Here is a 23,853-nt window from a genome sequence, read left to right on the forward strand (position 1 = left end):
CCCTTATGCCACCATACAGCTTGGTTCTACGTAAGAGTATATTCAACACTGTTTAATATCATTTAATATTGACCTTATGATTTAACCTAAGGTAATTATTTTGTTTCATTTTAATGTTTTTTTTACTGAAATAGAATTATGTCATTCCTCCCATTTCCTCCATCTAGAACCTCCTAGCTAGCCTTCCTAAAATCCCTCTCAATTCCCTAATCTCAAGTTGAGAGCCTCTTTTTCCATGATTATATTTTCATGGTGTATGTAACCAAATATGAGAATAAATTTATATATATATAATATATAAATTTATATATATTATATATATATATAAACTACTGAGTCTAATTTTGTTGTTTGTGTGCATATGGTTTCAAGGATAACTATTTTTAAATCTGAATATTTTGAACATTTATATTTAACCAAATTTCCTTAGTATGCCTTTAAGAATGTTCTGTATATTATTCTCTGTTTATTACACTGTGCTTCATGAAAAAGGCACTTAAAGGTAAGGCATTACATTTCTCATGGAAAATATCTTTATTCCAAAGCTTAACATACGGATGGAAATCAAAATGAATTAACAAAAACATCATCATCTAAAAGTCAAAGACTTATTGCTTATGTTCACACTGCCTGTAGGACGGAATCAGAGAAGCATATGAAATGGAAATACTCCAGGGACAGTGTGCAGCCAGACTTATCCACAGCAATACACCCTGAAGTACATACAGCTCTGATGATAGAAGAGACAAGAAGCAAAGACAGACAAGGAGAACAGCCAAATATAGTACTGACAAGATTACTTGAAATTCTTTGATAATTAAATGACTGCGGAACCCATTCCCCAAAGTGTGATCATCAGAGTTAGAATGAAAGAGATTGCAAACAGAAAAAGAAATCATTAATGCTATACATGATTATGGAGAAGCTGAGAAGATGTTAAATCTTGACAGCAGTCACACCATCAGTGGTGGCAGCAGCTGGAAAGTGTCCATGGTAAGAACTAGAAAGCAGCCTTTTTCTAATTACGTTAGACATCTACCAGACTAAAGACACTATTGCCCATTTAAAAACCAGACATTTTGATTTGTGAAATCATGTATATGAATAGTTCTGCAAACAACTGACACATTATTTTGTGAATTTTATAAAATTACACAAAATTGAGACGAACAGTATAGTACCAGTTTATCTGACTGTTTTAATGAAAATAGCAGTGGGATATTAGGAATATGTAAAGGACATCTTTGTGACACTAAATTAATAGATGATTATATCAATCACAAGGCAGTGGAACAATAAACAGACTTCAAAGTTAAGTAGAACTTGGTCTCAAAGAATTTGCATGGAAAATAAAAATGAGTAATTTTTGTACTGATTGAAAAAATGTTTAATTTGACTATCTTTAAGATTTGAGAATCTAGAAAGCAGTATGCAAGGATCTGAGGTTTTACGTGTAACATGCTCACCTAATAGCTTATCTCCCCTGTGATCAGCACTCATGTGCATGGATAAGATTTGGTTCTAAATCTATGTTAAGTGTATCCATTCATGAAATAATTTTAAGTAAATTAAATTGACCAGATTGAAAAGAATAACTAAAATATATCATAAATTTTCATCAGTTTTACCATAATTAACCTCAAAGAAATTAAATAAGAAACAGAGAACCCACAAGGTGATCTAAATGCAACTTTATGAAGTATACGATGTTAGTGAAAAAAAAAACTTGAAAATGATAACTGTGCAGAGATTTTATGTCAGACTGAGTAGAATTTACCTTAACTTCCAATATCTCTAAGTAGAAGAAGCGTTAATAAGCATGAACTATGTTCCAAAAATAAAATGACGTTTAGAATTAGATATATTGTAAGTAAAATTAGCATGGTTTCTTACAGTGAGTCTCTCACAATCTTAGCAGACTATAGAATCTGTAAATCTAACTTGATATTTGCCACTTTGGCCTTTGAATAACTGCTGGAGTTAAGAACTTGCTTTAATGAATTATTTGAACACATTTACTTGTGACTTCTCAGAATACTATTGCAGCCAGAATGCCTTGTATTAGGAATATATGTTGAAACTTTAAAAAGTCTATTTATAAAATGCAAATGAAATAAAAATATTTCCCACTCTTTCCTGTTAGAGTTAATAGAAAATGCAAAGTGAGTTCAACAACAAAAACAAATACCCTCAAAATTTGAGAGGAAAAAGAATATGGAATGATAAATGAATTAATAAGCAAATTCACCTATTTTGCTGAATGTTTATTATTTGCCCTGTTGATGACATTTTATTTAGACATCCTCAGTTTAAGCAAAGTAAAACTTTATTTGACTGTGTGCACATTTAGAGCTATGAAAAAACACTTTTTCCACAAAGCAAAGTTTGCTTTCAAATAATTTTATGTGATTTTAAACACAACTGTCTGATTCTAAATAAATAAATCAAAATTAATAAAACACTATTTCAGACTGCACAGAAATAATCCAGTTGCAACACAGTTTAATTCTACCTACAAATGCGGTTTAAAGAGCTATGTTTAAGCCGGGCGGTGGTGGCGCACGCCTTTAATCCCAGCACTCGGGAGGCAGAGCCAGGTGGATCTCTGTGAGTTCGAGGCCAGCCTGGGCTACCAAGTGAGTTCCAGGAAAGGCGCAAAGCTACACAGAGAAACCCTGTCTCGAAAAACCAAAAAAAAAAAAAAAAAAAAAAAAAAAAAAAAAAAAAAAAAAAAAAAAAAAAAAAAAAAAAGAGCTATGTTTAAACAAGTACTTGTAAATATGAAACAAATCATACATTTCAGAGGTGGCCTCCAGTTCAAACTGTCCTTGCTACCTTTATGAATACAATTTTATTGTGCCTTTAGAATCATCTATTAGTGAAAAGTAAGGGCTAAAATAAATAAATTAATATATATTATACATGAATTTATATATGTACATATAAAATCACAAAAGAACTGGTTCAAGCTACTTTGTTTTCACTTGTCTACTCTCTAATCTTTTGCTTAGATGCCATCGTAAAATTCCTTACAATATGTGTGAGGGTGGAGAGGCATTTTGACTAATTTCTGGTCAACATTAACAGGCAAATTTCTCCCTGTAGTTTTCCTCTGGTATATCTACTCTACTTGACATGTGGAAGTCAAGCTTTAAAAATCAATCTAAGCAACTAATAAATTAATTTCTCCGTAAGCCCTCATTACCTCAACACAAGGAATTTCTTTGTTTCAAAGAGCAGGTTTAACAGCGACATTTTAATACAACCTTATAAAATGATATGCATATTACTTAAGACATCTTACGCTACAAATGTCAGAAAATGAACTCAACCCCAGCTTAATCAAGAGTGACTTTATTGGCTAAGAGTACATTCTGAATTATTTTAATTAATATGTGCATATACATTATATCTTGCCAACATGCATGGAAAGGATATAATACATGTTGATTTCTAAAGACTACAAAAGAATATTTACTTCTTTATCTGGGCTTCCTTTTGACTATTTGCTTTATCATCTCCTTGTGCAAACTGGTTACATTGAGGTAAGTGGAGTTAGAACACTTCTAATTTCAATTCACTGAAAGAAACATTAGTCTCTCTGTTTCTTTTCCACCTTCCCTTCTTTACTTTCTTGTTTCCTTTCTTCTCTCTCCTACCACTCTCCTTTCTTGTCTCCCTCTTTTCTTTTATTCTTCTGTGTGCTTTTTCTCTATCTTTCTCCAAAAACAACTTTCTCATGACTTTGTACCTATCATACATAGAGAAGATTTTCAATGGTAGAAACAAAACAAATCAAACTGACAGGGAATGTTAAGAAAGAGAAGTGAGTGTGGGATGACTCATCCCTAACAGGCTTGAGAGCCAGAGGGCCCAAACAAGTAAAAAAGATACTTTCTGAGAGCCAGCCTGGGTCTGCCTAAGGGTCTTAGCAACAGCAGCTGAAACATGATCTGGAGATGACCTAGACCAATGAGGGACAGCTATGTCACACCAGCTGATGCATATTCATCAGACCTCCCCCAAGGGTGGGGTGTAGTGTATATAAGGCTTGCCTCCTCCTAAATAAACTGAGCTTGTTGTTTCCACATTCTCCTGGAGTCTATGTGGTTTGACTCTACGCCTACTTGGCCCCCACCCCCAAAGGGAACAACAGCAAGGACCCTGCTACAAGTGAGGATCTCTCTCTCTCTCTCTCTCTCTCTCTCTCTCTCTCTCTCTCTCTCTCTCTCTCTCTCTCTCTCTCTCTCTCTTAAAAAGAGAGTACAGATTTTACAAGCTTGCAATCCCACCAACAGTGGAGGAGTATTCCCTTTGCTCTCCAACATTGACTGTCATTAGTGTTTTTGATCATAGCCATTCTGACAGGTGTAAGGTGGTAACTCAGAGTCGTTTTGATTTGCATTTCTCTGATGATTAAGGATGTTGAGTATTTCTCTAAATGTCTTTCAGCATTTCTTAAATGTCTTGTGATTCTTGTTTTGTGAATTCTCTATTTAGCTCTTTATCCCATTTTTAAATTGGACTGTTCAGTATTTTGATGTCTAGTTTCTTGAGTTTTTTATATACTGTGGAGATAAATCCTCTGTCAGATGTGGGGTTGGTAAAGATCTTTTCCCATTCTGTAGGCTTTCTTTTTGTCAACCACTGTGAAAATCAGTATGGCGGTTTCTCAGAAAATTAAGAATCGAACTACCTCAAGACCCAGCAATACCACTCGGGCATATACCCAAGGAATGCTGAGTCATACCACAAAGATACATGCTCAACTATGTTCATAGCAGAACTATTTGTAATAGCCAGAACCTGGAAACAACCTAGATGCCCGTCAACTGAAGAATGGATTAAGAAAATGTGGTACATATACACAATGGAGTACTACTCAGCAGAGAAAAACAATGACAGCATGAAATTTTCAGGCAAATGGATGGAACTAGAAAAAATCATCCTGAGTGAGGTAACCCAACCAAACCCAGAAGGACAAACATAGTTTGTACTCACTCATAAGTGGATTCTAGATATAAAGTAAAGAACAATCAGACTACAACCCACAGAACCATGGAGGATATATATATATATATATATATATATATATATATATATATATATATATATAGCATGGGGGCCCCTAGGATAACTGTGGCTTATAATAAGTTTTGGTTTTACTCAATTACTGAGCAAGCCTCAATTAAACATTTCACTATTAAAATAAGAATTTATACTGTATCAAGCTGATAATAGAAAAATAAATAAATTAATTAATTAAAAAAATAAAAAATAAAAAAGAGAAGAAAAATTTGAACTATTAAAAAAAAAAACCAAACAAACATATTTTACTAAAGTGAAAAGAGGGGGACTAGAGACTCATCATTCCTCTCCACATTCTATTCTTTCCCTTGTTTTATATATTTTAAATTTTTTATCAGTAGATTCTGCTGGAGTATCTGCTGCAGATAAGCACTGAAGGGACTCCTGTTGCAAATCACCCTCTGGAGCAATGGAAGGATCTTTCTACTGGCACTTGGAGGAGACACGATCTGGTGTGGGCCCGGGGTTCTGTTTATGTCTTTCCTCAGGACAATGAAGTTTCTCTTTGGATTCCTGAGTGCTGTGTGTGTGTGCCCTGTGGCTGCTGCTGAAGCCCCACATGGCAGAGACCTATTGGGTCTTCATGAAAAACTCTCCCCTTCTGATGCCAATGGGGATTGAGAGTCCAATATGGCCAGTTTTGGCAAGCATTAAAGTAAGCCTAGGAACTGTAGCCATGTGGTTGGATTCTCCAGAAGATAATGTATGGTAACTACTTTTTCAAGTATGTTTGAGAACGTGTCACCCAGACTCCTCGGAAATTAAGGATAACCCTGAAGGTCACTGACCTCCATTTGTTAACAGTAGCATGCCAGCTAAGCCTTTTCATTTTCACAATCCTCTTGAAGCTGGTATAGTACCTACTTTTCAGGAGTGGCTCTGTGCAACATTTATTGGCTTCCTGAAATTCATTTAGCACCCCCTTTGAAGATACCTTAAAATTTATGAGCCTGAATGTAGCCATTATAAGACTATTAGTTATGCTCCTTATGAGCTGCCTGTTTTTTATTTATGGTTCTTAGTTGTTCTTTTACAGAGCTGCCAGCTTAAGTTGTGCTGGGATCAAGAAAAATGGGCCTTGGAGGTTCGTGTTTCTGGAGTTGTATCCATGCCAGTGGATGCCCACATGCTCCAGAACAGAATTTGACATTGCTGCTGCCATTGTTGCTGTTATAGCAGTGGCAACCACTGTTGCTACTATTTCTGAGATTACCATTTCATAATTACTTACTACAGCTAGCACAGTGGAGACCCTGGCAGCAAAAGTAGTTACCACAGTTAGTTAGTCTTTAATTCTATTGGGCATTATAAATTTAATTCAGTAGTAGTTATATACATTTTGATTGGCTTTGAAAATTATAAATTTATAAACTCAAGTTCCATTTGCTTTTGGGATACCATCTTACAAGGACTCCAATTTGCAGTAAAGCTCATTAAGGAAGGGAATGGCTCAGTTGCCTTTAGCCTACTGTCTATGGGTGGGTTAGGAATTTTGTTGGTCTTTTCTGTGTTGAACACACAGATTGCAAGCCCAGCACCACTTTGAGATCTTTGGCAGCAGTTAACTCTACAGCTCACACACAATTGAACCTGTATGATAATGAGTATTCAGAGACAGGTAATTCCTGGTGGGTGCTCACCAACCTAGGACAGAGTGCCTGTGTGGCCTGGGCAGGCGTCTCCATGACGGGTAAGGTGACCTGTTAAGTCAGAAGTTCATTTTTTAGTAAAAAGGGGACCTGTAGGGTTCTGGCCCCCATTTTGGGTAACTGTTGCCTTGCTTGCTGACCTTGACCTTGATATCCTCCCTATGCTAATTCCCTCCCAGGTTTCACCCTCCTGAATGCTTAAGGGAAGATCCTTGTCTGTGTATCCTGCATAATGGGCGTTAACAGCTTAGATGAGAACTTCTGCCCTCCGGGGTTCTCTCATTGTGCTGTAAGCCTGTATTTAAGACCTCCTCCCTCTTTCAATAAATGGCATTCTGCATTAAAAAAAAAAAAGAGTAGAGAGATTTAAACATTCTAAAATCCAAAACATTCTGTGTACAGATATCACATCACATGGAGATCATGCTACACCTAACCTTTTGTGTAAGATTACAATTGAAATACATTGAAATTATATTCTAAATTGTTCTATAAATAAAGCATGAATAAAATATACATGGCCCCTAGTGCTGAGCTCCCACTCCCAAGATATAATTTTATATATTCAAATATTTCAAAAATCTAAAATGCTTCAAACTTTGTTGAGAACTGTGGAACAATTTGAGTAGAGTTAAAAAAGAATCATGCCATCTGCCTGGTGATCAAGGCAAGGGTTTATCTCAGATAGGCAGATTCAGGCAGTCATGTATTAAGGAAGTCAGATATAGGAGGCAATGGAGGTGTTACTGGAGCTGCCACTATAGGGAGAGCGATGGAAATTCTAGGAAGGAAGAGAAATAAATCAGGTTTCCTTGTCTAGGAAGGGAAAGAAAAAAATTCTAGGACAGGAAAGAAAAAAGGCTAGGAAGGAAAAAGAAAAAAAGTTTCTCACCAGTGCTTTTCACTAACTAAATTCAGTCTGTTTTAGTGACTTAACTGACTGAAAGAAGCACTTGTGAGGTAAGAAACTGTATCAAATGAGCAGAGAAAGCATATTCTGGGGAGTGGATACAAAAAGAATGTGTTATGTTCTTCTTCGGCATGGTAGTTGGTGACAGGATACGTGTATTGTTATTTTTTCTTTGAGGACTGATTTTACTGAGGCTTTCCAATGTAGCATGTCCTAGGTATACTTCAATATTAACTGCATTTATGGAAGTAAAATGTAGCTTTTAAATAGTTTGGTCATGGACACTATCCAGTTGTACCCAACTACTTCAAGTTTTCAGTCGGCATTATTTTTAGTTTTTTTTTTTTTTTTCCCTCATATTATTTGAGAAAAAGCAGTCATCTTTGGTATACTTAAGACTCTGGAAGTTCACAGTGGCAACAATCAGCAATAGCAAAAAAGCAACTGAACAGACTGAGTGCATTCAAGCCGTAAAGACTTGTTCTGGAAGATGACATATAAAGAAATATTGAAAACATGACAGTTCTTGAAAAGAGGAGAAAGACCCAAACAGCAATCCTGTTGTACTTGATGATATTTGCTTCCCCTGCCTGGGGCTGAATAATTTTCCTGCTGATGTGTTCAGTGAAAAAAGACAACAATAATCCTTTCAAGATTCTCTCATTTATAATACACAATGTTTGCTTACCAGTTATTTCCTATCTAAATTGCTGTGGTATGAGAAATGCATGTCAGAGCCATCATTTTCTTTTAAACATAGGTTCAATTTAATACAGCATCCTCCGGTTCAGCAAAAGTATTTTATACTATCATTGGATGCCTAATGAGGAAAGGTTCTCTTTCCTTTCTTTCTTGTCTGAAATTCTTGTGTTTATTTTATTTATTTATTTATTTTTTTTACTTTGAGGACAATCAATGAGTAACACCAGGGGAAGCTTTATTCTCCTCCAAACTAGCAAACATGCAAGCATTTGGTGCTTAGAACTGAGATGGAGATGGCCAACCTTTTGCTTCTTCCCGCCAGTTTCCACAATACCTCGATTTCCAGCTGCTTTTCTCGGGTGTAGAGAAACTGTAGCAAGCTGGTCTCTCCCTTGACACACAGTGACCACTCATGCCTGCTTCAGTGTTAGGTTTTATTTCAGAGCAGCAGTTACTGTTGTGTCCGTTGCCTGTCTGTTTACCTTTCACTTCCACACTTCTTCCAAGATGTGCTTTCCTTTATGGTAGGAAGTCTTCCTGAGCATAATTCTGTGTCCAGGTCTAAAAACATGTTGAGTATGTTCTAAGTGTTTTTTAAATTTCTGTACACTGCTCAGCATCTATTATAAGGGCTAGATATTATTCTGTAATTTAATCATTTTAACAGTCAAAAATTACACATTCTAACAGTTTTGGAGACCCTTGATAATAAGGGCTTGCTTTGATGTACAGAGGAACGAATTGATAGATTATACGGTGATGGGATTTATCAAGCCTTTATTGAAAGAGTACAGCATACATGGGGAAGAACTTTCTAGGGCTCCTCTAAAAGTTCATTTGTTGATTAACACGTTCAACATATAATGGATTGTCTTTTTGCACTGCTTTGTTTATGTATAATCCATTTCAATTAATAAAGTAAAATGTTTGTTCCTTATATCTAGTAGCACATTTTATGAAAACAAAGCAGTAATTCAAAAATTCCTAGAAAAATTATCATAATTATATTATAAAATAAATCAATAAAAGCTGATAATTCCAGAGTGTTTAGCATTAATAAGTAGTAGGGGAATTTCTTCATTATGTGGGGATATTTTCCTAATTGACATATGACTAGTAAGGTACAAAGTTGTTTTTCCCAGTATAGTGATAATCCAACTAGTAGCTATAAATTCATATTCTGTGGTTTGATCATATTTTTAGATAAAACATGAGAAAACTAAAAATAAAACAGAAGAGAAAATCTAAAATTCTGACTCTTCATTTTCTTTGGGAAATTCACATGGTGAGGATCAATCTCATTGCATAGATTCTGTACTTGAATGTACAAAATACATCCACTGGATTATTAGGTAATAAATTATATTTACTATAAAAATCAAAGTGATTAGATGTGAGAATTGAAACAGCATCCAGATGCTAGAATTGCAGATGCTCAGAAAGACAATTAGTGTTTAACAGGGAGACAGTGGATCGAGGTAACCTTTGTTCTACCCTGCCAGTTGTACAAATTCAACTGTGATGAAGTGAGGTGGCAGTGATGGAGCACTAGCAAATACTATGGATGGTGGAATCAAGGTGATCTATTGTGTTATGCATAGGTGAGCAAGGGCACACCCAGATATTGTACTGAGAGATATGTCTAGCAGAGGGCAGTTTTGGCTTATGGAGGAGACATGTGAAAATATATGTACAGGGCAAGAGTCTACGAAAGCTCCTGGACCCAGATGCAGAGAAAGTGAATCACAGTATCAACCCATAAAATACAGAGTCTCTGTAGTATAAGAGGACAAGTGGAACTTCGTTAGACAAAAAGCAATGCCAAGGTCTAGTGTGTTTACTTTGAAGTACAGATTCGTAAGTGCTGCAGGTATGAGAGTAGTTGCTGTTTTAATGGTTGGCTGTTAGCTCAGAACAGAACATGACTGGGGCTGATATGAGCCTTTATCCATTTTCAAGCGAGAATTCTCTGTGCATTACGTCGAAAAATTTTAGGCAATCTAGTAATTAACTTGGGATAAGATGCTATTAATTAATACACTGCTTTCATAGCTGATTCAGCTGGAAAGGAAGACGTGTTTTGCTTACTATGTTAGTTAGTTTTTGTCAACTTGACACAAGCTAGAGTCATTTGGGAAAAACCTTCAACTTAAAAAAATCTCCATCAGATTTTCCTGTAGGTAAATCACTATGTTATTTTTGTGCGTGTTTATCACATCAATGGAGTAGCAAACAAAGACACGTATCAACTCCGTGACGACTGGTAGCATCAAAGGAGATTATGTATTCATGGCTACAGATTCTCTAGTGGGCACTGCTGTTCTTGTCAATGTTTCTGCTAAGTGTGTGAGTCCACTGGGCACAACAAAATTAGGGCAAAACTGGCCTTGTCTTTGGTAGAGCCCAGATCGAAGGCCATACAACAGCATGGCAAGCTTGAGATTGAAAATGTCTTCAGTTCTGGTGAGTACTTGAATCGATGGTAATAAAAGTAACAGCAGAGGCAGAAGACATTTAATTGATCATTGTTGCTATTTCTATGAAAATTGCCTCAGGCCCTCAAAGAAAAATATACACAAGTGGTTGGTGTGGATAGTTTCTTATATCTTGGGAATATATTATAATTCACGTTGGTCAATCTATTTAAACCTATCTACTCAGTTCCCCGTCTCCCATTTATTTCTTTTCTATTGGGTGGAATCGACATTGATTAACAAATGTTTAATATTCTATTATCCTCCTAATTTGAAAAGTAAAATATATTTTCAAAATATGTTTTCTTACATTTTATATTTCTATTTCATTTAAAAATACTAGCAATAAGTGAGATAGTTGTATAGCTTGATCTGCTTAAGAGGCCTCCTGACAATGGGATCAGGATCTATCCCTGGGACATGAGCTGGCTTTCTGGAGCCCACTACCTATGGGAGGACACCTTGTAGGGGAGGGCCTTGGACCTGCCTCAACTGAATGTACCAGGCTCTGCTGACTCCCCAAGGGAGTTCTCACCTTGTCTGAGGAGGGAATAGGATGTGGGTTGCAGGGAGGGAGTCTGGGTGTGAGAGGAGGGAAGAGAATGGGATCTGTTGTTGGTATGTAAAATGAATAAAAATTTTAATAAAAAATGCCAAAAATACTGGCAATATTCTTAGTAATTCATGGTGGCTTTCAGAGAGTTAAAAAGAAGAAAATAAACCCTGAGTGGCTTATAAACTAGAGAAATATATTTTCCATGGCTCTGGAATTTGCAAGCCCTAGACTAGGATGTCAGTAACACATGATCAAGCTCTGGTTAAGGCTGTCTACCAAGTTACAGAATACAGACTTCTTAAATCCTCATGGGCAAGGGAAGACCTGGTTACTGTCTGCAGTTTGTTTTATAAGGATAGACCTTATGTTCATGAGAACTCCTCCTTTGTGATCTAGTTATTTTCTAAAATCACCGTCTTCTATGACCATCAGCTTGAAGCTTAGGATTTCAACATGGAATCTGAGGAAGGAAAAAAATTAGCACATAATAATGACAATATTTTGAGTCTTTCTGTATGCCAAAAAATTGCTTTCCATATGAAAACATTATTTTTCTTAGATCTTGCACTATTTTAAAAATAGCGTTAGCATGTATAGGGAAGTGCAGAGGGAGGGGCATTATAACATGGACTTTCCCTGTTCTCAGTGCAGCAGGAATTAAGAAAAATGCAAAATGAAAATTTGCCCTTGCCTTTTCTTTGCTCTGAGCGGTTTTGGAATGAGCTAACCATTAAGTCATCTCTGTGATTGCCTGGTCCTGCCTAAGGGACTGAGTGCCTGCTAATAAATATCTGCCCAATTGAATTATGCAGATGTGATTTAGCCCTCCAAAGTTTTAAATTTGTATTTTTAAAAGACACAAAACTAGAAGGGAGTAAAATGTGTCTTCCTGGGTTTCATCTCTATAGATATAAACAAAGTTAAGTTGTTTGATAGACGTATAAGCCTGTACTTATAGATAAATGGATAAGTAGGTAAGCCTGTGCTTTTCAAGAAAGTACTTGGTACTGTGACTTTACACCATATGAATAAGGCACATTGACAGTTTCAGGATTCCCTTCTTCTCAATCTTTTATGACATTGACAAAATTGACTGGATTTTGTGTCCATTTAGGCAAAGTTCACTCCTGTGAACTTTACATATAGTCTTATCTTTATCTGTAAACTAATGCTCAAAAACTTCCCAAATACTTTCTTTTAATTTCAAAGTTAGTAAAACAAAAAAGCACTTCAAATGTTACTGTAAAGATAAGAATAATCTTCAAATGTTGAGTGTTTTCTTTCTTTTTTTCAATTTTACTAATTGGGTTGGTCTTTAACATATACAGTTAATATTTGCAATGCAAAGCTTCCCTGCCTGTTAAATTAAAATAAAGTACCTTAGCAATAAAATTACAAATTTATATAGGTACCAATATATTTTATCACATAAATAAAGATTTTCAGCTAAGTGACACAGCATAGTTTCTTTTCAGGAGAAGTTATTTTCTTTGGCAGGCATTTACTCCCTTCATTATACAAGTCATGGTACAGACTGTAGTCCTCACACAATGTGTTAATTGTCCCAAGATATTAGCTGGGATAAGTTATAAGGCATCTCTAAAGATGCATCATATCTCTGAATTCCTGGTAGGACCCATGTGGAATTACCCTCTTTGAAATGACAGAGTGGTAATCTACCATGGGCAGAGCATTTTATGGATATTTTAAAATGTCAGCAACTGTTTAACATGAAAGAAATAAATTTGTTTCTGTAGAGAAGACATTAAGAGCTCTGAACTACAGGCAACTGAGGATGGCTGAGAGTGGGAGAAGGAGACTTCCCAAGGGAAGAGCACACCGGTGAATTATCCAATTCCCAATAGTCTGAAACCATATATATGAATTACATTATACAGATTAAGGAGGTTGTGTTTGTGTATTCAGAAATATATACGTTTATACACACATGTGTACACTCCCTCACATATATAACTATATATATAACTATATATATAAAACTATATATATATATATATATGTATATGTACATATATATAACTACAGTTAATGAAAAATGAACCCATGGATTTAAAACAGAGCAAGGCAGTGTATATGAGAAGGTGTGGAGGGAGGAAAGGGAAGTAACTTAGTAATCTTTAATCTTAAAAAAAATATATATATTTTTAAAAGTTCTTTCTTCCCTAGAAAATTCCATTTCTGGTAAAAAGCTTAAAAGTGACTATATAACTTTACACACAGAATGATCTGACTAAAATTTAATTTATTCTGTTGATTATGTTGTGTTGTGAACAATGCTAAATTATTTATATCTTGTAAGAAGAAAAAAGTCACAAATTTGCTGTCTTCTTTATAATATGTGGAAAAATTGTTACTAAATGTTACACTTTGTACTTTTCCATGGTGCACATCAAAGAAATTTGCAACTTAGGTCACATAATATGGACTTGTAGAACTAGATTCTAGTGCTCCCTATTAAACCTGACTACAATTAAAAATAAAAATGAGTAAGTTTTCAATGAGAAAACTTACAGTATTACCAACAGGAATATCTTTAAAATAGATGCAAATGCAGAATTAAATATGGAACACCAATGATACATGAGGATTAGCTTTTAGGCAAAGATGTCATGTAACTTACTATACTTAGGTGATCTATTCTATACCAGTATGATGTGTCTGGCATTGTCACAGTTACTCTGTAACTATATTCTTTTTGTTGATATTCTTTGCTCCCTGACAGTGTTTCTTCCAGTGGTTCTTGTTTGCTCTCTACTTACAGGTGCAACAGTGATTTCATTCCTCTTATATCATCCTTTCACGTTAGAAAATGAACACACTTGTTCCATCATCTATTTAATATGCATAGAGAATGTTAATGATCTCATTTTTATTGGTTGGCTATCTCAAGTTAATTACAATTCAGGAGAATTATTTGTAGAACTGTGTGGAAACTGAATAGTAATTTAGCAGTGAGATCATCTATGCTTCAGGTAGCTTGAAAAATAAAAATTTGTGTATATTTTACTGTTTGGAGCTTAAATTAACACATAAATCAGAATCATAAACATATGTGACTACATAAATATTTTCATTTATATCAGGTATCTTAGTGGTGGTTTCCAAAATACATACTTATACACTTCATAATTTTTCATATCCTAAGGGAAACTCAGGAAAATTCTTATCATTGTAAATGTGTTTTTTCCTACATATTTTCCCTAGCATACTGTATTCATATTTTGTATTTTACACAATTGTTCATTAGATTTTTCTGAATGATTGGCCAGGTTGTGTTGTTAATATATAACCTATGCTATAACAAATAATCTTCAAATAATTTCATTTTTTGTTCAGTTTATTCATGTTAATGTTGTTCTATTTTAACCATGCAAAATGCACCTATAGTAAAGTAGATATTTGATGAACTTAGTGAGGAGAATCACAATAAGTGTAAAGGTGTATAGTTGTTTACTTATGCACCTTTATTTTTTTAAGTGCTGAATATTGGTAATATGCTTAACATTGATTTTAGCGAGCATCGCAGGTTGCAGCAAATTCACAAGCACATGGCCCTGGAAGGGAGCCAAGCCAGCAGCAGTGGAGTTAGGCTTGCTCCAGTGCAGCTCCACTGGACTGCACAAGTGTAGAAAATGGATGATGGCAGGCCACCTGGCCAGCTGTTGGATGTTGAGCCGACATGGGAAGATCTCAAATAGGGCAAGCCTAAGGAACATGCTGCAGACATATTAAAGAACAATTTTAAGTAATGAAGCATGGCTGCAAAATACCAGGGAATGACACCAGGGGAGAGACCAAGGCAGTGTGGAGCAATCAGAGCAGCAAAGGTGTGTATCCAGGTGAAGCAGCAGCATTTCAGACTATAACAGATTTTGTAAAGAGCAGTTACTCTCCCAGTTGAAGAACACTGTTCACCTGCATTCTTTGTGTAAGCATAGCTGAATTCTATACTTTGCATTTTTTTTGTTTGTTTTGTTTTGTTTTTTCGAGACAGGGTTTCTCTGTGTAGCTTTTGTGCCTTTGCTGGAACTCACTTGGCAGCCCAGGCTGGCCTCGAACTTACAGAGATCCACCTGGCTCTGCCTCCCGAGTGCTGGGATTAAAGGCGTGCGCCACCACCGCCCGGCTTATACTTTGCATTTGTATAAAAATACTTTAAAATATATTTTATAGAGATGCATCCTAAACAATTTCTGTTTCTGATTATACAGGTTTCTGATTCAAAAAAATTAATTCATAATGGCTAATAGCTCACACTAAGATTCATATATGCTAAAATATTTGTTCAAAGTAGGTATTGCTGAATGAGCATATTAGAAAAAACATATAAGTGGGGGAATATATTTGTAATTTCAGTTTTCTAAAAGGCCATTTCCTCTGTGAGTGCTTGGATACAGTGAGGATGATAAGAGCAGTCTTACAATTCACCCAACCCAAGAGATGGAATCAGTTTTTCCCTGGATAATTTCCTAATGTCTCCCACCTACAGGTACTACCTTTGTGTGCACTGGTACTCACAGATCTACTTGGAGCACATAATTCAGAAAACATTTAGCATAGGGCCTAGTCAGATCCTTACTTCTTGTAGATACTTTTCTTTCTTTTTTTTCCTTTTATTTCCTGAATGTTCTAAATAAAACCAATGTTAATTGAGTAATCATCAGGCACAATTCATGTGCCTAAACAAAATGGAAAATGTAATGTGGTTTTAAAGTCAGTGCTACCCATATTTCTTACATGGGAAAATAGAAAATGGAATAGAACACTTAAAATTAAACAAAATTTCTTTATGAATTGTTTTGAAAGATGGGTCACATCTGAACTCATTGTGATGCTTGTATCTTCCAGCTTTATATATCTGGTGGTCAGTATTATTTGTGAAAAAAAAAACCTGTTCATTTAAATGAATTGTGACAGAATTAATGAATATATTTTATACAAAAATTAATTTCTTCTGTCCTAATTTACTTACCAAAACATGTGATTTAACTCAAATACGTTTTCTAGAAATTATATTTTTGTGTAGATAAGAAAATTGTTTTTGATGAAAAGAATAATCATCGTTAGAGGAACATAAATTTATTTTTATTTGTACATCAGAAGCATAGTACTACATAGACGGTTGAATAAATATTTTTTCTTTTTCTATGAAGCATGAAGTTTTAGAAAAATATTTTTCAATTTCAGAAAATTTTATGTTTTATCTAATTTTAAAAATACTCTTTATTACTCTTAATTCTCATTCTTAAATTATCCATGTACATTTGTTTTTGAAATATAAGTGTTTCTACACAACACTGATTTTTTAATGGCTTATTTCATACATATGTAAAATAGAAATTTAAAGAGTGATTCTAGTATTTCAAACAAACAATGATTTTACAGGTGAAAAATGCTTTTTCTGAGGTAGTTTGTGTTTCAACTACATGTAGCCTGACATCTTCTACTAGATCTTTAGAAACAGAAAGTTGATCATTCGAGTTAAACAATTCACTTTAAAATGTTATTTCAGTTTGTCTGTTGTGCAAAACTTATTTTTTAGGTCTTATGCTAGTTTCAAATTATGATTTTTCAATACACAATTTACACTGTCCTTAACAAAGGTTATGATGGCCACAGGTAGACAGAAAGATTAGGGACTGTCCTTGAAAATGCCAGTTATCTGTAGACTGGTAGCCTATATAAAATCCTAGATGATAAGATCACAAGTAAATGTGGTGATTGGAAGAATTGGCTAGTCCCCAAATGAGTTCTCCCATTCCCATTAATCTGACTATACTTTACTGAATGATATTTAGTGACTTTGCCATATCTGCCTCATTAGTAAAACTTTCCCATGGTTTGATTGACCTTACAGTGAAAAAAGTTTTTGAAATATTCAAAATAAATATAACTTTCTTCAGGTAAAGCCCTGCACGCCTAGTTTTAATATTAGCATCTTTTTAAAAAAACTTATTTCTAAACTTTTTGGGGTTGTGAGAATGTCACTGGTAATCTAAACATTTTCTTTCTGTATTAGAGAAGAATTGTCTTCTATTTTCTTTCTGCATTCTTTTCATGGATTTTAATAATTAAAAAATGATTTATCTTTATGATTTCCAAAGTCTACTTTTAGTTGCTTTTCTTCTAATGGTTCACTTTTGGAATGGGTGAATGGAGAGTTTCAATTCAGAAGAAATTAGCTTTCCAAAAACTTTAGTAGTTGCCCCATGCATCTTCCCATAATCTTAGCTACTGTCCTGTCAAGTAAAATAAAAGTCAAGCCACATGAGGATGTGCTTTAAATTTTTTACTGTTAGTTATTATATAATATTACATCTACTGTAGCTGGAGAGATACCTCAATGGTTAAGGTGTGTACTAGGGAAAATCGAGTTCTCCCATAAGCAAAGAAATATGGGCAACTAACAACTTCTGAAAAAGGGAGGTTAGTCTTCCCCAAGGAGTTGTTCCTAATTGACTGTCATACCAAATGCTCAGCCTTAAACAATGTGAAACAGATGCAGTAGATTGTGCATGTGTACGTGCGTGCATGTTGGCTGGTCAGAGGTTGCTGTTTATCATGGCCTGACAGCTTGCTCTAAAAGCTCTGCAACACGGAAGCTTCCTCCCTCCCCATTGAAATTTCCTGCTCTCTACCTGCCCTTATCTGTAGAATGTCCCTAAACCCAGAGGAGTGACCTTATCCTATATACTCTTTATACTCTAGAATAAAGCTAAGCTGATTCACTCAAGTCTTGATTCACTCAAGTCTATCTCACGGAGTGCTGTCTCCGTTGTACCCACGGCGTCCTAACCCTATTCCCTGATTCTGTTCGCTCCACCTTCATAGACCAATGCAGTGAACAATCCCTTGAAAGAAGCAAAGCCCTGTGTGTGTGTGTGTGTGTGTGTGTGTGTGTGTGTGTGTGTGTGTATGCGTGTGTGTATGCGTGTGTGTATGCGTGTGTGTGTTTGTGTGTGTGTGTGTACTCATTTGTGTGTGTGTGTATGAATGTGTGTGAAAGAGAGAGTGAGAGACAGAGACAGAGAGACAATAATTGTTGTAGCCCATTAGGTTTCCTAGTGGCTGTACCCAGCAGGACTGCATAAGAGGTTGATTGGACCACGGGCCTGGGTACCAGATATTTATAAGGGTCTACACTTGACTGTAACTAGCAAGGGTGAGGTCTTTTGCTCTACCCCTTGACATTGTTATAAATACACCTTTGGAATAAAGTTCTGGGCCTGTTTGTATAAGGATCCAGGCCCACCTGAGTCTATCCTGTGTTTTCTATTTCTCTCCCTTCTATTCCTGTCTAAGTCTCTTATCCTCCACTCCTCAAGAGGCCCTGGGGGAAATAATGGTGGGGTCTGGTCCCTCACAAATAATAAATAAACAGAGGCCATGAGTATGAAATGGCACAAAAGCTGGGTATGGAAAAGCTTGCAAGGTGAAGGAGAGAGAAAAAGTGTTACTATAATTTTATTAAAATAATTCCAAAAAAATAAAAATAAATTGCATATATTAAGAAAAAGAATGCACAGTGTTCTTGAAGAGGACCAGATGACTCTATTCTAATGACTCCATCATTATGACATCCTTTAATCACAGCTCTGGAGGGTTCAATGTTCTCTTCTATCCACCAATACTTCATTCACAAGCACATACACACAAAAACACACACCTACATGATTTTTAAAATGAAAATCAAATCTTAAAACACACCCAGTACTGAACTCCCATGCAATTCCTGGGGATATACATGTATTTATCCATTGGTATATTCTTTACATCTTCCTTGTCTACCTGAATATTCTATGTCTGAATATTTGATTTGCTGCCTATCAGGTATTTTATATTCTTTAGGCATTAACTGCTTATCATGAATGAGAACATTTCTAAAATAAAATATCAATAGAAACTGCCCTTAATATTTATTTTAGTTAATTCAGAGTTCCAAGGTATCTTTCTTAGTATCTTATACAAAGATGTTAAAGAAGTTGGTAGGAAGAATGTTCACAATTATTTGAATGTTACTGAAAAATACAGATTTACATATTTAGCAATAAGATTTTGTTAATCTATTCTCTAGGAGATAAATATAGCCTGTGAAAATAGTTTGGTGTAAAACTTTAGTGATTCTTTAAATGGAAAATAACTGTTTAATACTTCAAAACTGAATTTTGATGATCACTGTATTATTTAGTAATATGTGATTTTTCAGTTTTTGCTTGAAATCCCTTAGTCTCTTGACTTTAATCAGTTTGGAGGTTTTGCCTTGTTTGTAGTTCCATTGTCTAAAGTCAATATTAATGATGAATTACACACAAATGTTCCTTTCCAGTTATGACTTACTTCCTGAGATCTAAACTATAGTTTCCAAGGGTTTACTAGAAAGATTCACATTATTTAGTAGATAAATAAATTGATAAATCAACACTAATTTAACAGTATTTACTGACACTATAGTGTGTACTGGGTAATGTTTGGGGCTCAGGAAAGAAGCTGACAATTTCAAATATAGAAAACAATCCCTTTGTTTATAAATATAATATACATATGATAATTGAACCCACAATAAACATAATTAAAAGACAATTCATAGCATATATAGTAAAACCAAAATTTCTAATTGTATTAAAATAAAAACAACAACAAGAGACTCTTGGAATAGAAGTAGGGAATGTCATGCATTGTGGTAAACTTTCCTCCGAACTTGCTATTTAAGTAAAAAATAAAAGAAGTGGAGCTTCAACCTCTGCACATCCCTCAAATAGAATATCCCAGGCACAGGAAACTTCTGGAATAGAGGAGCAGAGTCAGAGGCATTTCTAGAATAAATATAGGAACTAAGTTATTTTTTAAGTGGGAGAGGTAAACAAGAAGACAGATAAAACAAGAATAAGCATTTGTCTTTGGAAGTTGTTTAACAGATTTTAGGGTTTTGTGTTAGAAAAATAGAAACGAGGGGCTTTGAAAAAGAATGTGTCATAATTTATTCCAAACTGTAAGACAAATCACTGTGAAGCTCCATTAATCAAAGACACATGTGAACAGATACCACCCAAGGGCTGTTTAGATCAGAGGTTAACCAGGCTAAGGTGAGAAGTGGTTAGATTCACTATCTGTTAGAGCCAGAGCACCACTTACATAGAGATTTTAGTTTGTGGGGTTCTGAGAGAAGGAAAATAAAACGTATTTAATGATTCCTGGTTGGGACAGTCAAAGGACACACCTTATCTTAACTGAAATGGCGATCACTAACTAAAGAACGAGCAGTTCTAATGAGGAAGCTGTCAGTGTGGACATTCTATCTTTAAATCTCTGAAATGAGATGCAAATGTCTTTGCCTGGCATCTCTTGTTACAGCTTATCTGGGTTATTTTTGTTATAAAACATTGCTAATGCTATTTACAGATTCTTTTATAAACACCCCTACTCCAACTGTTTACTATTGTGGCATTGTACAAAGAAGTTTTATAAGCTTATTGTTTTATTTTGAAAATGTACAGTTTACAGTACTAATTTATATTTGTCATTTTGAACTAAAAGTCATTACTCCACTTCAATTATCTGTTTCTCTGCCCTGGCCCTCCTCGGCTTACTCTCTTCTCTCTTTCTTCTCTTGGGATTTTTCTGTGTGCCTCTCAAACTCCGGACACATTTTTTAACAACATTCATGCCACATTGCATCTCAACTGCTAATGTTTATTATAAATTTCTTTTATATCTCTTCCATATTTAAATTTTTCCCCAAAAATTTGAAGTGTGCTTGAATAAGATGCCAACAAATTCTCTTCTAATTTTGATATGGTACTGTTAGAGCAAATTTTTCCTTTCTTCCTTTGAATTTGTTAAAGTAACTAAATTTGATTTAGTGAAGAAGTTATTTTTGAAATTAGAAATGGTGTCTCACATATATAATTCCCTCATTTATGAGGCTGAGGAGAAAGGGTTGCTTTGTATTCAAAACCAGCCTAAGCTACATATTAAACAAAAATATTTAATATCACTTATTTTTCTCTGGTTCTTAATTTGTACTATTTTAATTCAACCCTTCTTCCTCTGAACTTTTTATTTATTTCCTATTTGTCTTAATTAAAGTTACTATTACTGTGATGAAACACCATGATGAAAAGCAACTTGGGAGAAAAAAGTTTATATGGTCACAATCCACTGAGGGAAGTCAAGGCTGGAACAGAAACTGAGCAAGAACCCAGAGAGAGAAGCTGATACAGAGGCCGGGGAGAAATGTTGCTTACTTACTGGCTTGCTTCTCATGGCTTATTCAGTCTGCTTTGTTATAGAATCCAGGACCAAAAGCCCAGTGTGGGACTACCCAGAATAGGCTGTATCCTCTCACATTAATCCCTAATTGAGAAAATGCCCTGTGATCTTGCCTATAGCCAGATCTTATGAGGGCATTTTCTCAGTGGAGGTTCCCTCCTCTCAGATGTCTATGCCTTGTGTCAAGTTGACATAAAACCATCCAGCACACAATTGGAATGTGTTTTGACAGAGGTAGATAATAACCATGTTTATTTAGATGAGGGGGGTTGCTGTGTTCATGTTTCCTTATATGCAGAAAGCTCATATTGTTGCTGTTGGCAAACGCTTTTTAGCTGCTTCTTTCTTCTCTCTTTTCATATGCCTTTCAAGAATTATCTTTGTGAAAAAATAGATCTATTTAAAGTCCCTAACTATTCAGGGTTTTAATAATAAAATCAGAGTATAGCCAGTGACTTCACATCAGTCATTATTTGACCACAGAGACTTTTCCCTCTACATGTGATACCAGCTGAAGCTTCTCCTTACTGTCAAGTGTGAATGGGGTTTTCTGGATTAATAGTAAGAACGCACTGAAGCAACTCGTGCATAACCTCACCCTTACAGGAGATTGTCAGTGCTATTGGTTACCTCCATAACTTGAGGGCTTGAGGACAAGACTCTATTCCTGATGGAACCACATAATTATGTCAAAAATGTGGAGAAATCTAGTATGTAATTAACAGGAAGCTTCACCACTACTAACTAGTGTTGTTGCTGCTGGAAGGTGCTACACACACTACTGGAGAAAAAAAGGAACCATGAGTCTTACCAACTACACACCCTGTGTGCTGCAATAATGACTGAAAGATATGCCCACCAGTACAATCGTGGCACAAGTAACACAGGAATAATCAACTACATTTAAATTTTTGTCTTATTTAAGGCCCGCTTTAGGAGGGGGAATCCATTAATGGCACTGTTAATAAGGCTAAGAACTCGCAATTAAATAGGTCACTAGATAGGGCCCTAGGCGAAAAACAATTACTATTTTTCTGCTCATAAAAACAACAACTCTTAATGGAATAATGATATACCATAAATAAGTACATTGTGCAGTCATATTAGATAAGCTTTTCTTAGAGTAGACAGTAATTAGACAAATAACAACAGGACAATGTGCAAAGAGTTAGAGACTTTGGAGTCCTCAACCCTAAACTGGATATACATAGGACACCCCTTCACTCAAATATCAGAGATACAGCAGAAGAGGGGATTGAAAGATTATAAGATCAAGGGGCATTAGTTGAGTTCAAGGACACAGCATTTCCCAGACACAACAGAACAGATGCACAAGCTCACAAAGACTGTGACAACACACACAGAAACTCAAGCCGGACATAATCCCAGTATGGCACAAAGTTTCCTCCCTAGCCAAGAAGCCATGCACAATTGGTATGTGTAAGACAGGGAAAAATCAGTTCTCTTCCATTGAGTTATTTTAGGTTTATCAATCACACTCCAGGGCAGGCCACATCATCAAGAGTAGCTGGCCAATACAAATCAGACTACACTACGTTGTTTTTGTTTGTGTGCTTGTTTTGCTCTTGTTCATGGTGGTGATGTTGTTTGTTTGTAAGTTTTAGATAGAGAACAAACTTGAAATTAGGTGTGCAGGGGTATAAGGGATTGTCTAGGAGCACGGAGGAGAGAGGAAAGAGTATGATCAACATATATTGTAGATAATTCTCAAGAAATAAAATCACAAAGAAAGCAACTCCCTTATCATGGTGGTACAAGAGGAATTTTAAAAGTAATGTTCTTTTTCCAATTTTTTTGTATATTTTCTCATGTTATTGCTTCTACTTAAAATAACTATCATAGATCTATTGATTTATTGCATATGATATATCAGTTCTCTTCTGCAACACTTTCTTAACTCTATCCTATTTCCAGTTTAATTTTGTTCATTAAAATACATGTTTTATTTGTTTTAACAGAAATTTTCACATTTTTGTGTGTTTTAAGTTTTTTTACAAACATAACATTGTATTATGCACCTTTTAATTGAGTGATGTATACTAGGCACCCATAATTAAACTTATAAATTAAGTTTATAAATGGGTACAAATATTTTAACTGGATTCTTCATATACTATAAAAATAACCCTGCACGTTATCTATTTGTGGCACAATATTAGTCCT

At 35.2% G+C, this 23,853-nt stretch overlaps 1 long non-coding RNA gene across 1 annotated transcript in view; it reads right to left on the reverse strand.

Moving 5' to 3' along the window:
• Window positions 1-23,853, reverse strand: part of LOC131919186 (uncharacterized) — a 69,862-nt gene that overhangs the window by 27,984 nt on the left and 18,025 nt on the right. The gene's annotated exons all lie outside the window — the stretch shown is intronic.

Source organism: Peromyscus eremicus, chromosome 9 (assembly GCF_949786415.1).
Source record: "Peromyscus eremicus chromosome 9, PerEre_H2_v1, whole genome shotgun sequence".
Taxonomy (NCBI): Eukaryota; Metazoa; Chordata; class Mammalia; order Rodentia; family Cricetidae; genus Peromyscus; species Peromyscus eremicus.